At 44.7% G+C, this 13,673-nt stretch overlaps 1 long non-coding RNA gene across 2 annotated transcripts; it reads right to left on the reverse strand.

The window, feature by feature from the left end:
- Positions 1-869: 869 nt before the first annotated feature.
- LOC102412968 lies at positions 870-13,323 on the reverse strand. Of its 2 annotated transcripts, XR_006546435.2 has the most exons (4): positions 12,740-13,323; positions 9,541-9,725; positions 4,995-5,184; positions 870-2,388 (listed from the first exon to the last, which is right to left on the reverse strand). It is a non-coding gene; the product is annotated as an uncharacterized LOC102412968 (long non-coding RNA). The 2 variants fall into 2 exon arrangements; XR_328141.4 differs by lacking the exon at positions 870-2,388 and having other exon boundaries at positions 3,053-5,184.
- Positions 13,324-13,673: the final 350 nt, after the last annotated feature.

Raw genomic sequence — 13,673 nt, forward strand, 5'->3', positions numbered from 1 at the left:
GGGCATTAAGGCTTGTAGGTGGCCAGGATGGGTCTACCACCCACTTGGTGTGCCCGGTGTCCAAGCACGTGGGAGAAGATCTCTCACAGTTGTAGAGTTTGCTGGCAGGCTCATATAAAAGACAACTGCATCATGCAGATGTGTTACCAACCGACAGGAGCTGTCCTACATCTGAGATACTGGAGCTCAGTGTGGCCAATGGCTGACATATGAGGCGAGGCCAAGAAGACTTTGTTATAGGCAGTGACAGTGTTCATTATAGGGATGTAACTGTACATTAAGTATCAAAAATGGAAATATATGATGCATACCTGCAGAGGAGGTACCATAGGCTGGTGCTTAAGTTTGTGAGCTCTAGAATCCGACAGCCTGAGCTCAAATTCTGGCTGAGCTACTAACCACCTGTGTGACTTGCAAAACAGTCTAAGGCTTAAATGCTGTTTTACCAAATTTGTAAAACTAAGAGAAACTGCCTGCCAGGAGAGAATGTGTTGTGCAACAGCCACATTTCTGTGTGAGAAACCTTCATAGTCCAGCTGGTGAGGCTCATGACTCTTGCTTCTCCAGGGTGGCCACAGAAAAGGCACACCTGACTCCAGGAGCTGGAGTGGAGCTGGAGTGGCCTCTGGAGGAGGCAGTATTCGGAGCCTTGACCTACCATCACAGAGGGGGCAGACGGGGTTGCAGGAGTCAACTGGGGGCATCCAAAAGGAAGAGGCTGGGGTAAATTCACCGCCCCCCGCCCCAACACACACATCTCAGCATGTGCCCTGCTGTAGCCGTCCCACAATGTCTGGGTACACAGTAACCACATGAGACAAGGCTAGGGCTGAGCATCCCGCCCTCCCACCCTGCCCCCACCCCCGTCTCCCCAACCTCGGTCTCTCTGCCCCAGCCTCCCACAAACAAGGCCCCCACACTGGCAGGATCTAGGCTCCTCTCCTGCTCTGGCTTTGAGCAGACTCTGCCCACTAGTGATGACAGAGAAAGGGCTGGTGGACCTTCAGGCACAGGCGGCCTCTGCTGCCCTCGACGTGGGGACACATACCTAGGGATGACAGGTATGCAGGCTCTTGGAAGTCACAGTACTGAACAATCTTGTCAAACCAAACATTCATAACCAGCAGCAGAAAGTCAGAAAGCGCTAGAAGGTCCTGCTGGGGTTTGGTCTCTGGGCCTCATCCTTTGCCTTTGGCACTTTTTCCTTATGCTGTTTGCTGGTGTGTGCCCAGCTGGTGCTCTTTCTCTCTCACATGTTCCAGTGCTGTGTCTCAAGCACCAGACCAAACAGTGCATGCTTTACATTGGAGGAGCAGGTCGCTAAGAGAACTCTCCCAAGTCGCAACTCTACACTCCCGGGATCAGACAGTGCACGAACTGCCCCTTGTGGGCAACCTGCTCAACAAGCTTCACTCCGGCCCCTTCCCCACCCCTGGTTACACCTGTGTTTCCCTTCTGGCTGAAGGAATCCCACTGCCCTGTCTCTCTCCTGGCCCTTTTCTTAGGCAGTTCTATGTGGATCCAGTGCCTCTGCCCCTCCATGTTACTTAAGAAGCAGTATCAGATGAGACAGCCTGAGTGCTCCTCTCTGAGGGTCCTGAATTGGGTGGGAGAGGGCTCTCTGAAGAAGCCTCTGGTGTCTGCTTGTATCTCAAAGAGTCTAGCCACTGAGAAATGGTCAATATTCTCCCTCAGGGGCACAAACTTACTCTCCTTCTGGGCTATCCAATCACCCTCCAAAGCCTGACTTAGAGAAGACTGAGCTGAAGACATTGGGAATGTGAAAGAAGGGAATATCTAAGAAGGAAGGAGTCACAAAGTTTCCAAAATTCAGGACTTTCAGAAAAGGGGTCCTTACAGCAATGAAAGTATACCACCAGGACCTAGGCTCCTGGTGACAAGTTGTCACATATTTGGGAGCAGTCCTGAGCCTCTGAAGGGAAACCTCTATTTCAAGAAGAGAGCTTAGGTAAGATATCACTGGCAGCTTTATGAGCTCATTTCCCAAAGGCCCTACCATCAGCAGCTCACACAGCCCTACTTGGAGGCATCTGGCCTCTTTGCAAGAGTGATCCAAGTGCAGCCAGCCTGTATGGCCCAGCCACAGTCTGCTTCCTTACAGCTGGAGTGGTTGAGAAAGAGTTTGATGAAGACCACTGACTCAGTTCTTCAGCCTTACCGAAGTCAAAGTAGACTCAGAGAGGAGGGCTTTCAGATACGTTGTCAAGGAGAAATTCTCCACCCACACCTGTCAGTTGTGGGCTCTGTAAACAGAACACAGCAATGCCACTACTGCTGCCACCGCTGCTGCTACTACCCATGTCGTGGGATCAAGCGAGAGGCCCTGCATCCTGCCTTCCAGTCTATGGTCATTGCTGAAGACCTGAGCTTGGAGAAGAACACAGCACCAACAAAACCATAGGTTAGAGGATAAAACTGAGGCCACCGCTGATAGCAGTGCCACTCAACCTACCTGTTCCTTTGCCCTGGTAGTTGCCAGGGACTGTAGTTCCATTGCCACTGGCCACTCTCCCCTTGCAGATTCCAGAGACTACCCCATTAGTAACCACTGATTTGACTGACCTGTCTGCTCCCACGCCTATCCCCCACACCAGATATCAGTCATGAAATGAGATGCACAATTTCAAATTCTCCTTCTTTTGTTGTTGCTGCTGTTCCTCACTTCAGATTCCAACCCATATTTGGGGTTCCATGTACTAATGAGAATGAATAGATGCTATCAGCAATCCAGTCCCTCAGTCATAGTTTCACAGGATCTTCTGCTCTCGCCATACCGCCTGGAACCTCCCTTCTCTCCTCAAAGCTTACCTTCTGTAGAACTGAATCACCTTCACCTAGGTAGGTGGATTCTCCTCCCTCTTTACAGACTTCTCTTCAAATCCCTTTCATGAGCGTCCCAGACTTTGTCAGCCAGCCCATCACTCCTTCTGCAATCACTTCCTCTATCCGTCAGCCCGTCTGCAGCCTAGACCTTTCAGGGGCCTTTGGACTTTGGTGTAACTGACATGGACACCACTCTGCCTTCCCAAGCTTTCATTTTCAGGTCCCATCAGGATCCTGTGTGAGCTCCCTGGCATTTTACCAGGTCTATCCCAGTATGGAGCAGATATGCCCTGCAAAGGCCAGTCACCACTTGCCCACCTGCTTTTATGGTCTGCATCCCTACCTGAACTTTCAACCTTCCCTTTGGGGCAGGAACCATTGTTTAGCTGGGGATCTATATGGGCAGCAGAAGGGGCCACTCTCCCCAGTGTCCCTTGTCTTTTCTGGCTCACCTACCACTGATTCTACAGTCACCTCAATCCAATAACCAGCACCTCTTCAGACACGGCATCCAAGCCTGTCTTTGACTCTGATTAAATTGATGTGGATACCATAACCAATTCCCAGTCTATTATCTTCTTGCCTCCTCTTGACAGCTTTAAGAGCTCTGTCTCTTTAGGAAACCTGGCTGCCCCAGTTAATCCTCCCACTTAGTGTCTACTGCATCCCTGGAACCCCAAAGTAGCACAACTCAGCTTTGGGGAGTTTGACACCCCGTGTTCCAACTCTGGCATCCCTGTGGGCACCAAGCCAGCCTTTGGTGGCACTTCACCTCATTTCATTCTTTCTTGCTCTGGAGCTGCCACCAGAATGCACAGTACTGAGGACTGTGGCTCACTTTTTGCCAACATCCCTTGAGACCCATTTGCATTTAAGGGATTTTCGGCACCTATGGGTAGTGGCAGCTTTGGGGTCATTGTGTATGTCCCAGGCCCCAGTTCCATGTCTGAGACACTCAGTTTTGGAGCAAGGCCAAGTGGGACACCTAGAACCACAGCTAATTTGGGGGAAGAAGGCTTAGACCTGAGCACCAGGGTCCTGTCAGCCTACTACACTCCTGTTACAATTGGAGAAGCCAGCACTACTGAGAGCAAATCTGTCTTGGGAGACACTTTCCTTCCTGCCTACAATAAGAACACCTAGAGTCAGCCCCAGCCACCTGCTACCACAGGATAAGATAGCATCACTGAGAAGGAACATGTGCCAGAAGACACTTCTGTCTTTCCATGTGTTCAGATTGCCTGGGACCCATCCAGCCAGGGTACATCTGTTGCAGATAAGGATATAGAACCATAACTGTGCTGGAGACACTTCTTTTTGTGCCTATAGTCTATAGCCATCGAAAGGGTGAGCACCTCACCTATGCTTAGAGGTCTTTATGTCCCTACCTACAGTGAGAACTCCTGGGTCCCACCTGGACAGAGCACATGTTTTGCAACAGGAAGGGCCAACACTATCCCAGTGTTTAGCATCTTCTCTTTTTGCATCTGATCTGAATACTTGGGCCCACCCAGTCAGAGCAAATCTGTTACTCCAGGAGAAGCCTATGCCAGAAGACACTGCTGTTCCTGCCTTCCACCAGTCACCTCATGCCCATCTGGACACAGCACACTTTTTGCTGTCTGATGGGCCAGCATCATATCTGTGATTGGAAGGGCTACTGTCAAGAGTACTTGGGGCACATAGTTCAGAGCACAGGTTATATGATGGGAGAAGGCAGCACCATACCTGTGCTTCTGGATATTTATGTTCCTGCCACCATTCAGACTGGCTGGGTGCTTATGGTCAGACCACAGTCTAATGGGACAACACCATACACTTTTAGGAAGCTACTTCTATTCTCACCTTCACTCAGAATCCCTGGGCCCCACCCAGAACACTCCCTCTGATGTGGAGGCATGAATACCACTAAGGAAACACAAACATCAGTACCTTTGCTAGTATCTTTCAGAGTAAACGTAGCTCTGAAATGGCCAAAGCAAGCAGCAATCTCACCTCAGGGAACCCCTGAGATTTTATCACCCACCCATGTTTCTTTGGAGATAGAAGTATTGGATCACCAACCCACTCATTTTCTTCTGCTGAAAGAAACAATGTCTCAGCAACCAGAAGCAAATGCTATCCTAGAAATGGTGGGTGATGGTAGTTACCATGAATGGACTTCGCTCTTCTGGGATGAGGCTCAGCCCCTTCTAGTTATGTCAAACAAACTTAATCTGCCCTCTGTCCTCCTAGAGTAAGCTGGAGGCCCAGTACCTCAGAGTGGTTATGTATGTGTAAAAGGGTGTGGTTTCGGATGAGGCTGGTCAGAAGTCAACACACTGGCCTTGCGAAGTTCCACTGTAGAGAGAAGAAAGAGATCAGTAAGTATCAACCATGTCATTCATACCTGGTTTCAATTGTTAGCCTGGCCAGTTCAAGCTAAAGGCTAGTTTTCCTCTGGTCTTGGATGGACAGTATCCCCTTGCAGCTTAAAGCTGCCCCCACCTTTGCCTTACCCATTTGCCTCAATATGCCCTTTTCTTTCTTAGATTATATATGTGTGTGTGTGTGTGTATTATTATTATATTATATATAATATATATATATTATTTTATATATATATATTATAATCTTCCTGACCCAAGGATCGACCCCACATCTCCTGTGGTCCTGCATTGCAGGTAGATTCTTTACCACCAAGCCACCAAGGAAGCCAGTCATATATATTTTTAAAAGTTTATATAAAACCAGTCATATAATATAATATAGATATATATCTATATATATATATTATCTATAATATATCTATATATATATTATATGACTGCTTTTATATAAACACACAGGGATTAAACCCAGGTTTCCCCCATTGCAGGCAGATTCTTTACCAGCTGAGCCACAAGGGAAGCCCAAGAATACTGGAGTGAGTAGCCTATCCCTTCTCCAGTGAATCTTCCCGACCCAGGAATCAAACCAGGGTCTCCTGCATTTCAGGCAAATTCTTTACCAACTGAGCACACACACACACACACACACACACACACACACATATAGTGTGTGTGGCTATACTGCATCCTATTTGCTGAACGACAGAACTCTGAAAAGTCAAAGCAGTCTCAACACATCACCAGTCATACAAGGGGATTTTTCCTCCACAGTTGGGTAAAAGAGCAAAGATATATCAGCAAAGGTTCAGTTAATAAGAACAAGACTATAATATTAAGTTTCTATATGAAATATATATAAAATAAATATATCTATATACTAAAAATAAGATGTGCTATAGCCATACTCTACAACTGCACATGCTGAATCTGAAACCTCCATATTTTATTGAAAAATTTAAAAAGTTTGGCCGCTCTGCATGGCATGTAGAGTCTTATTTCCCAGACCAGGGATCCAACCTGCATCCCCTACACTGGAAATGCCAAGTCTTAACCACTGGACTACCAGTGAAGTCCCTGAAATCTAAATATTCTAAATGTGAGGGATGGCAACCCATGAGGAACTGAAGCTCAGAGAAGAGAGAGAGTGGTGAGCTCTCTTGCCTCTTTCCTCTGTGCTCCTCTCCCGTCCCTCTGATTTCACTGATGTGTGAAATCACACTGAAGCGTATTTCAGGGAAACACACTTAACAATTCTGGCCTTTTAAAAATAATCAAATGTCTCAACTGTGTCTTTCTCTTTCATTTAGACTTAGGCAATTCATCCCCACGTATTCATAACTCTACCAGAGAGGATGGATGTGGCATCTAGGCTCTCACAGCCACTCTGTAAGTGCCAGAGTCCAACTCCAGCAGCCAGGGATTCAACCTGAAAAGACGAACGGTGTCGGTGAGAAAAATGAGGCAGCCTCTCAGTTTTCTTTTGGACTGCCTGTTTATTTCAAGTTTAAGATTCTCTTTTATACTTTTACAAAAACATTAGGCCAGAGGTTTGACATTTTCAGTTCCCCCCTCCCAGATTTATTATCTCCATAAATCATTGTTGCTCTTCAGAGTTCCTGTTTCAGTGATTCTCTCAGAATCAGCCTTATCATCTATTATCTACCTCCTCTAACATGTCCTATAGTTAACTTGTGATTACATAGTAACTCATGCTACATTCCTCAGTTTACTACTTATCTTCCTAAATCCCGTTTGCCCCTAACATCCTGAGCTCACTATCTCTTAAAAAGGCTTCTAGCTGTAGTATCTCTAAAAATTCCTAACTTCTATAAGCTATAGTAAAATATGCTAACTTTACAACATTCCTTAAATCTTTAACTTCTAACTGTTTTAATTATTTCTAAGCCCTAAATTCAGCAAACTCCTTTGCCATAAACGTTCTCCTCATAAATAGGCTTCAAATAGCAATCCCTCCCATGGCCTCAAGCTGCGGCCTTCGTGCTCATCCTGGAACACTCTTTTGAAAAGTCCTTGAACAAATGTCAATGATTAACTTTATGAATTATTTTCTGAGCACAGCTGCAGAAGGCTTTGTGCCTTCTCATGCTCCTCTCAAGAACAATAAGCACCTTAATATTCCTTTTCAGTCAACTCAGCCGAGGAGAGGAAAAGACAAGTCAGAATTACAAGGCCTAATTCCTTCATCCTGGGGCCGTGCCTGCGGAATGAGGAGAGGGGTCTGGGGCTGTGCCTCCATTTTGTCAGTAATGCCTAACGCGGCTCCCAACATGTAAGCATTGCAGTTTTAGGTTTAGGATATCACATATTATACTGGAAATGTTTCCATGCTCCAAGAAAAGTTCCTTCTTTCAAGGAAATAACTGGAAAAGACCAATTTGGAAAAATAATTGGTTTCTGGCATTACTTTAAAGGCCTAAAATAGCAAATCCCAATAGTAATAATTTCACAGGGAAGCCTGACGTGCTGCAGTCCATGGGGTCACAAAGAGTCAGACACGACTGAGCGACTGAACAATAAGAACAGATCTGGCTGACTGTATAATCCTGCTGTCTCCACCAGACTTATTTCTTGTCTAAGACAATTTATCTGTTATAAGAGCTATCTAAAGCTGGGAGAAAAAGAAAAACACCAACATTTTCCTCAGCTGTTATATGTTTTGTTAAACATTTATCCAGTGATGATTCTATACTAAACATTCTGCTAGGGCTGAATGATACAGAGTTTAAAGACATCTCTTGCCCCAAAGGAATTTACAATACAGAAGGAAAGACAAAGACTATATGTTAAAGCTGAAGGACTTATTAGGGATGTGGGAGCAAATAAGGACAGATAAAGAGCAGATAAAACTTAGAATTAATAAGAAATTCTTCAGAAACTCCTTCCAAAAACGAAGACAAGGAAATTCTGTCGTGATTGGGTGTTTGAGATTCCACACTTTTACTGCTGATGGCCCAGGTTTGATCTATGGTTGGGAAACTAAGATCCTCCAAGCCATTTGGTGCAGCAAAATAAAATAAAATAACCATAGTCCATGCCTGGATGGCCAGACTATGGAATATTAAAAAAAAAAAAGAAGAAGAAGAAGAAAAAGACAAGGAGACTTCAAGTTCCACATTTAAGGGTTGCCACTCTGTCCTAACAATGAAAGAGCTAAACAGACTGAACAATCAACAACTCTTCTTCGATCTGGGAAAGAGGTGAGCACACAGGGCAAACCATTACCCCTAAGACTGGAGAGACAGGTGAATCCGAGGAGTCACAGCTTACCAGAACAAAGACTTGGGAGTAGAAACCACTGTGGGAACCAGTGCCAGAGAAGGAAACCCTGAACTCTCATTGACAAGCTTCTGGAAGCTCAGTGTGAACAAGTCTGAAAAGTTAACAATTCTATGGAGACCCATTCAGAAGGAGGCCTCCCCAGAGACATACCAAAAATGAAAGAGGAAACATTGTTAAGATTACATGGTCATTAAAAGGATAATAAACGAATACCGTAAACAAATCTATGCCCACAAATGTGATAAGCTAGATGAAATGGACCAATTATTCAAGAGACACGGTTTGCCAAAATTCACACAAGAAGAAACAGACCATTTGAATAAGCCTAAATCTCTTCAGGAAATGAATTCAATAGTTAGTTACTTTCCAAAACACAAAGCCTGAAGCCCAAATGGGTTCACTTGGAATTCTACCAGACATTTAAGGAAGAAATTATATCAATTCCCTACAATCTATTTTAGAGGACAGAAGCAGAGAGAAGACTTCCTCAACCCAGTCTCTGATGCCAGCATCCCTAGCACCAAAATCAGACAGCTATGACAAGAAAATTTCAGAACAATGTCTCATGAACATAGACCTAAAAGTCCTCAACAAACTATAAGCAAACCACGTTCAACAATGTATATAAAGTACTGGATGTCCCAGGTGGTGCTAGTGCAGAAGCACCTGCCAATGCAGAAGACATGAGATGCAGGTTCGATTCCTGGATCGGGAAAATCCCTTGGAGGAGCACATGGCAACCCACTCCAGTACTCTTTCTTGGAGAGTCCCATGGACAGAGGAGCCTGGAGGGCTACACTCCAAGCCGTTGCAAAGAGCTGGACACGACTGAAGCAACTTAACATGCATATAAAGTATTACACACCATGACCAAATGGGATTTAGCCCAGTCATGGAAGGCTGGTTCAACATTTAAAGGAGTGACATCAGCATCATGATAGTGAGAGCTGTTCTTTTTTTCTCTCCCCTTTGATTTACAACTCATCAGATCTCTAAACTGAGGAAAAAATGCTTCTGCCCAGCATACCAGAACATCTGAGCAATCCATCCACCTGTGCACCCAAAAGTGGGTAGACTGGACCATGGAGCAGGTGACAGAGCAAAGGAGGTGGCAGCAGAGCAGCCGCAGCAGAGGTTGTGATGGGAGAGATGGCAACAACCAGTCCAGCAGCAAGATGAAAATCAAGTAATACAATCCATCACATCAACAGGCTAAAAAAGAAAAATCAAATGATCAGATCCATAGATGCAGAAGACACACTGGACAAACTCTGACACCCATTTGAAATCAGAACTCTCAGCAAATTTGGGATTTCCTCATGGCTCAGATGGTAAAGAATCTGCCTGCAATGTGGGAGACCCAAGTTCGATCCCTAGGTCCAGAAGATCCCCTGGAGAAGGAAATGGCAAATGCTGTAAACGATTGAGGGCAGGAGGAGAAGGGGGCAACAGAGGATGAGATGTTTGGATAGCATCTTTGACTCAATGGACATAAGTTTGAGCAAACTCTGGGAGGTAGTGAAGGACAGGGAAGTCTGGTGTGCTGCAGTCCATGGGGTCGCAAAGAGTCGGACTTGATTTAGCAACTGAACAACAGCAAAACTTTTCTCTCAGCAATGTTTGTAGTAAAGGTCAGCTAATTACAACCTAAAAGAAGAATATATGAGATCATATGTTTGCACGTGTTCATGCTCAGTTGCATCCAACTCTTTGCAACCACATGGACTGCAGCATGCCAGGCCTCCCTGTCCATCACCAACTCCTGGAGTTTACTCAAACTCATGTCCTTTGAGTCAGTGATACCATCCAACCATCTCATTCTCTGTCGTCCCCTTCTCCTCCTGCCTTCAACCTTTCCCAGCATCAGGGTTTTCTCAAATGAGTCAGCTCTTCGCATCAGGTGGCCAAAAATATTGGAGCGTCAGCTTCAGCATCAGTATTTCCAATGAATATTCAGGGTTATTTTCCTTTAGGATTGACTGGTTTGATCTCCTGGCTGTCTGAGGGACTCTCAAGAATCTTTCCCAGCACCACAACTCAAAAGCATCAATTCTTCGGTGCTAAGCCTTCTTTATGGTACAACTCTCACATCTGTACATGACTACCATAGCTTTGACTACATGGACGTTTGTTGGCAAAATGATGTCTCTGCTTTTTAATATGCTGTCTAGGTTAGTCATAGCTTTTCTTCAAAGGAGCGTCTTTTAATTTCATGGCCGCAATCATCATCTGCAGTGATTTTGGAGCCCCCAAAAATAAAGTCTCTCACTGTTTCTATTTTTTCCCCATCTATTTGTCATGAACTGGTGAGACCAGATGCCATGATCTTGGTTTTTTGAATGCTGAGTTTTAAGCCAGCTTTTTCACTCTCCTCTTTCAACTTCATCAAGAGGCTCTTTAGTTCTTTTTTGCTTTCTTCCATTAGAGTGGTGTCGTCTGCGTATCTGAGGTTATTGATATTTCTCCTGGGAATCTTGATTCCAGCTTGAGCTTCATCCAGCCCAGCATTTTGCATGGTGGTCTCTGCATATAAGTTAAATAAGCAGCGTGACAACATACAGCCTTGATGTACTCCTTTCCCAATTTTGAACCAGTCCATTGTTCCATGTCTGGTTTTAACTGTTGCTTCTTGACCTGCATACAGGTTTGTCGGGAGACAGGTAAGGTGGTCTGGCATTCTCATCTCTAAGAATTTTCCAGTTTGTGATCCACACAATCAAAGGTTTTAGCATAGTCAATGAAGCAGGAATAGATGTTTTCCTGAAATCCCCTTGCTTTTTCTATGATCCATCGGATGTTGGTAATTTGATCTCTGGTTCCTCTGCCTTTTCTAAATCCAGCTTGGACATTTGGAACTTGTTGGTTCACATACATTAAAGCCTAGCTTGAAGGATTTTGAGCATTACCTTGCTATCATGTAAAATGAGCGCAAATGTGCAGTAGTTTGAACATTCTTTGGCATTGCCTTTCTTTGGAATTGGAATGAAAACTGACTTCTCCAGTATTGAGGCCACTGCTGAATTTTCCAAATTTGCTGGCATATTCAGTGCAGCACTTTCACAGCATCATCTTTTAGGATTTGAAATAGCTCAGCTGGAAATCCATTACCTCCACTAGCTTTGTTAGTAGTTAGTAATGCTTAAAGCTCATTTGACTTCACATTCCAAGATGTCTGGCTCTAGGTGAGACATCATACTATCATGGTTATCTAGGTCATGAAGATATTTTTTGTATAGTTCTTCTGTGTATTCTTGACACCTCTTCTTAATCTCTTCTGCTTCTGTTAGGTCCTTGTGGTTTCTGTCCTTTATCATGCCCATATTTGCATGAAATATTCCTTTGGTATCAGCAGTTTTCCTAAAGAGATCTCTAGTCATTCTCATTCTACTGTTTTCCTCTATTTCTTTGCATTGTTTGCTTAAGAAGGCTTTCTTATCTCTCCTGGCTATTCTCTGGAACTCTGCATTAGTTGGGTATATTTTCCCCTTTTTCCTTTGCCTTTTGCTTCTCTTGTTTTCTCAGCTGTCTGTAAAGCCTCCTCAGACAACCATTTTGCCTTGCTGCATTTCTTTTTCTTTGGGATGATTTTGGTCACTGCCTCTTGTACAATGTTATGAACCTCTGTCTCAAGTTTTTCAGGCACTCTATCTACCAGATCTAATCCCCTGAATCTATTTGTCACCTCCACTTTATAATCATAAGGGGTTTGATTTAGGTCATACCTGAATGGCCTAGTGGTTTTCCCTAGTGTCCTCAATTTAAGCCTGAATTTTGCAATAAGTACCATAAAGACTAATTTTTTTAATTGTAAGTGATGCTGGCATGATGAGGTGCCACAGCCCAGGTGGTTAAATTCAGGAGCTCTAGAATCAGATGGACTGGGTTCAAATTCTGGGCTGCTTCAGGATACAGGAAGCTTGGGGCTGGTGCACTGGGATGAACCAGAGGGATGGTATGGGGAGGGAGGTTGGGGGTGGGGGGAGGTTCAGGATTGGGAACACGTGTACACCCATGGCAGATTAATGTTGATGTATGGCAAAACGAATACAATATTGTAAAGTAATTAGCCTCTAATTAAAATAAATAAATTTAAATTAAAAAAAGAATCATAATAATTAAAAAAAGAATTCTGGGCTGCTGCTATCATCTATACCACCTAGAAAATAAGTATAAGGTTTATATGCTGTTTTACCAAATGTGAAGGAAGGAAAAGAGAACATGGTTACCAGGAAAAGATGCTGTGGAAAGCAGCGTCCCAGGTTTCACCTCAGAAAGCTTCAGTGCCCAGATGGTAATGCTGCTGGCTCATACCTTTCCCTGGCACCAGGGCATGGAGAGGGGCTGGATATGGCCAGAGAGGAGGTAGCGTCGGGAGCTCTGAAATACTGTATGAGGAGGAGAGGAAGGAAAAACATGTCCTTTATAGCAGCTGCCTGAAAGGAAGATGCTGAGGGTTCTTAGGCCCCTGCTGCTCTGGTCTCTCATCTCCACCTCAGCCCCCCACCCTCTGCGGCCTCCAGGGCTGCCTGAGTAGACGCTGGTTGCCCCAGGAGCTTCACAGCTCTTGCCCTCCTGCTACCAGGGGCTCCCTGTGCTGGGAGGATCAGAGTGGCTCCAGCCTCCGCCTCTGGAGACAGGAACCTAGGGGAAAGGCTGGCAGCTTACAGATGCTGGTTGCCAAGTGAGCATGAAATGTTCCCTTGGTATCTCCAATTTTCTTGAAGAGATCTCTAGTCTTTCCCATTCTGTTGCTTTCTTCTATTTCTTTGCATTGATCGCTGAGGAAGGCTTTCTTATTTCTTCTTGCTATTCTTTGGAACTCTGCATTCAGATGCTGATATCTTTCATTTTCTCCTTTGCTTTTTGCTTCTCTTCTTTTCACAGCTATTTGTAAGGCCTCCCCAGACAGCCATTTTGCTTTTTTGCATTTCTTTTCCATGGGGATGCTCTTGATCCCTGACCCCTGTACAATATCACGAACCTCCATCCATAGTTCATCAGGCACTCTATCAGATCTAGTCCCTTAAATCTATTTCTCACTTCCACTGTATAATCATAAGGGATTTCATTTAGGTCATACCAGAATGGTCTAGTGGTTTTCCCTACTTTCTTCAATTTAAGTCTGAATTTGGCAATAAGGAGTTCATGATCTAAGCCACA

The sequence above is a fragment of the Bubalus bubalis genome, chromosome 18, assembly GCF_019923935.1.
Source record: "Bubalus bubalis isolate 160015118507 breed Murrah chromosome 18, NDDB_SH_1, whole genome shotgun sequence".
Lineage (NCBI taxonomy): Eukaryota > Metazoa > Chordata > Mammalia > Artiodactyla > Bovidae > Bubalus > Bubalus bubalis.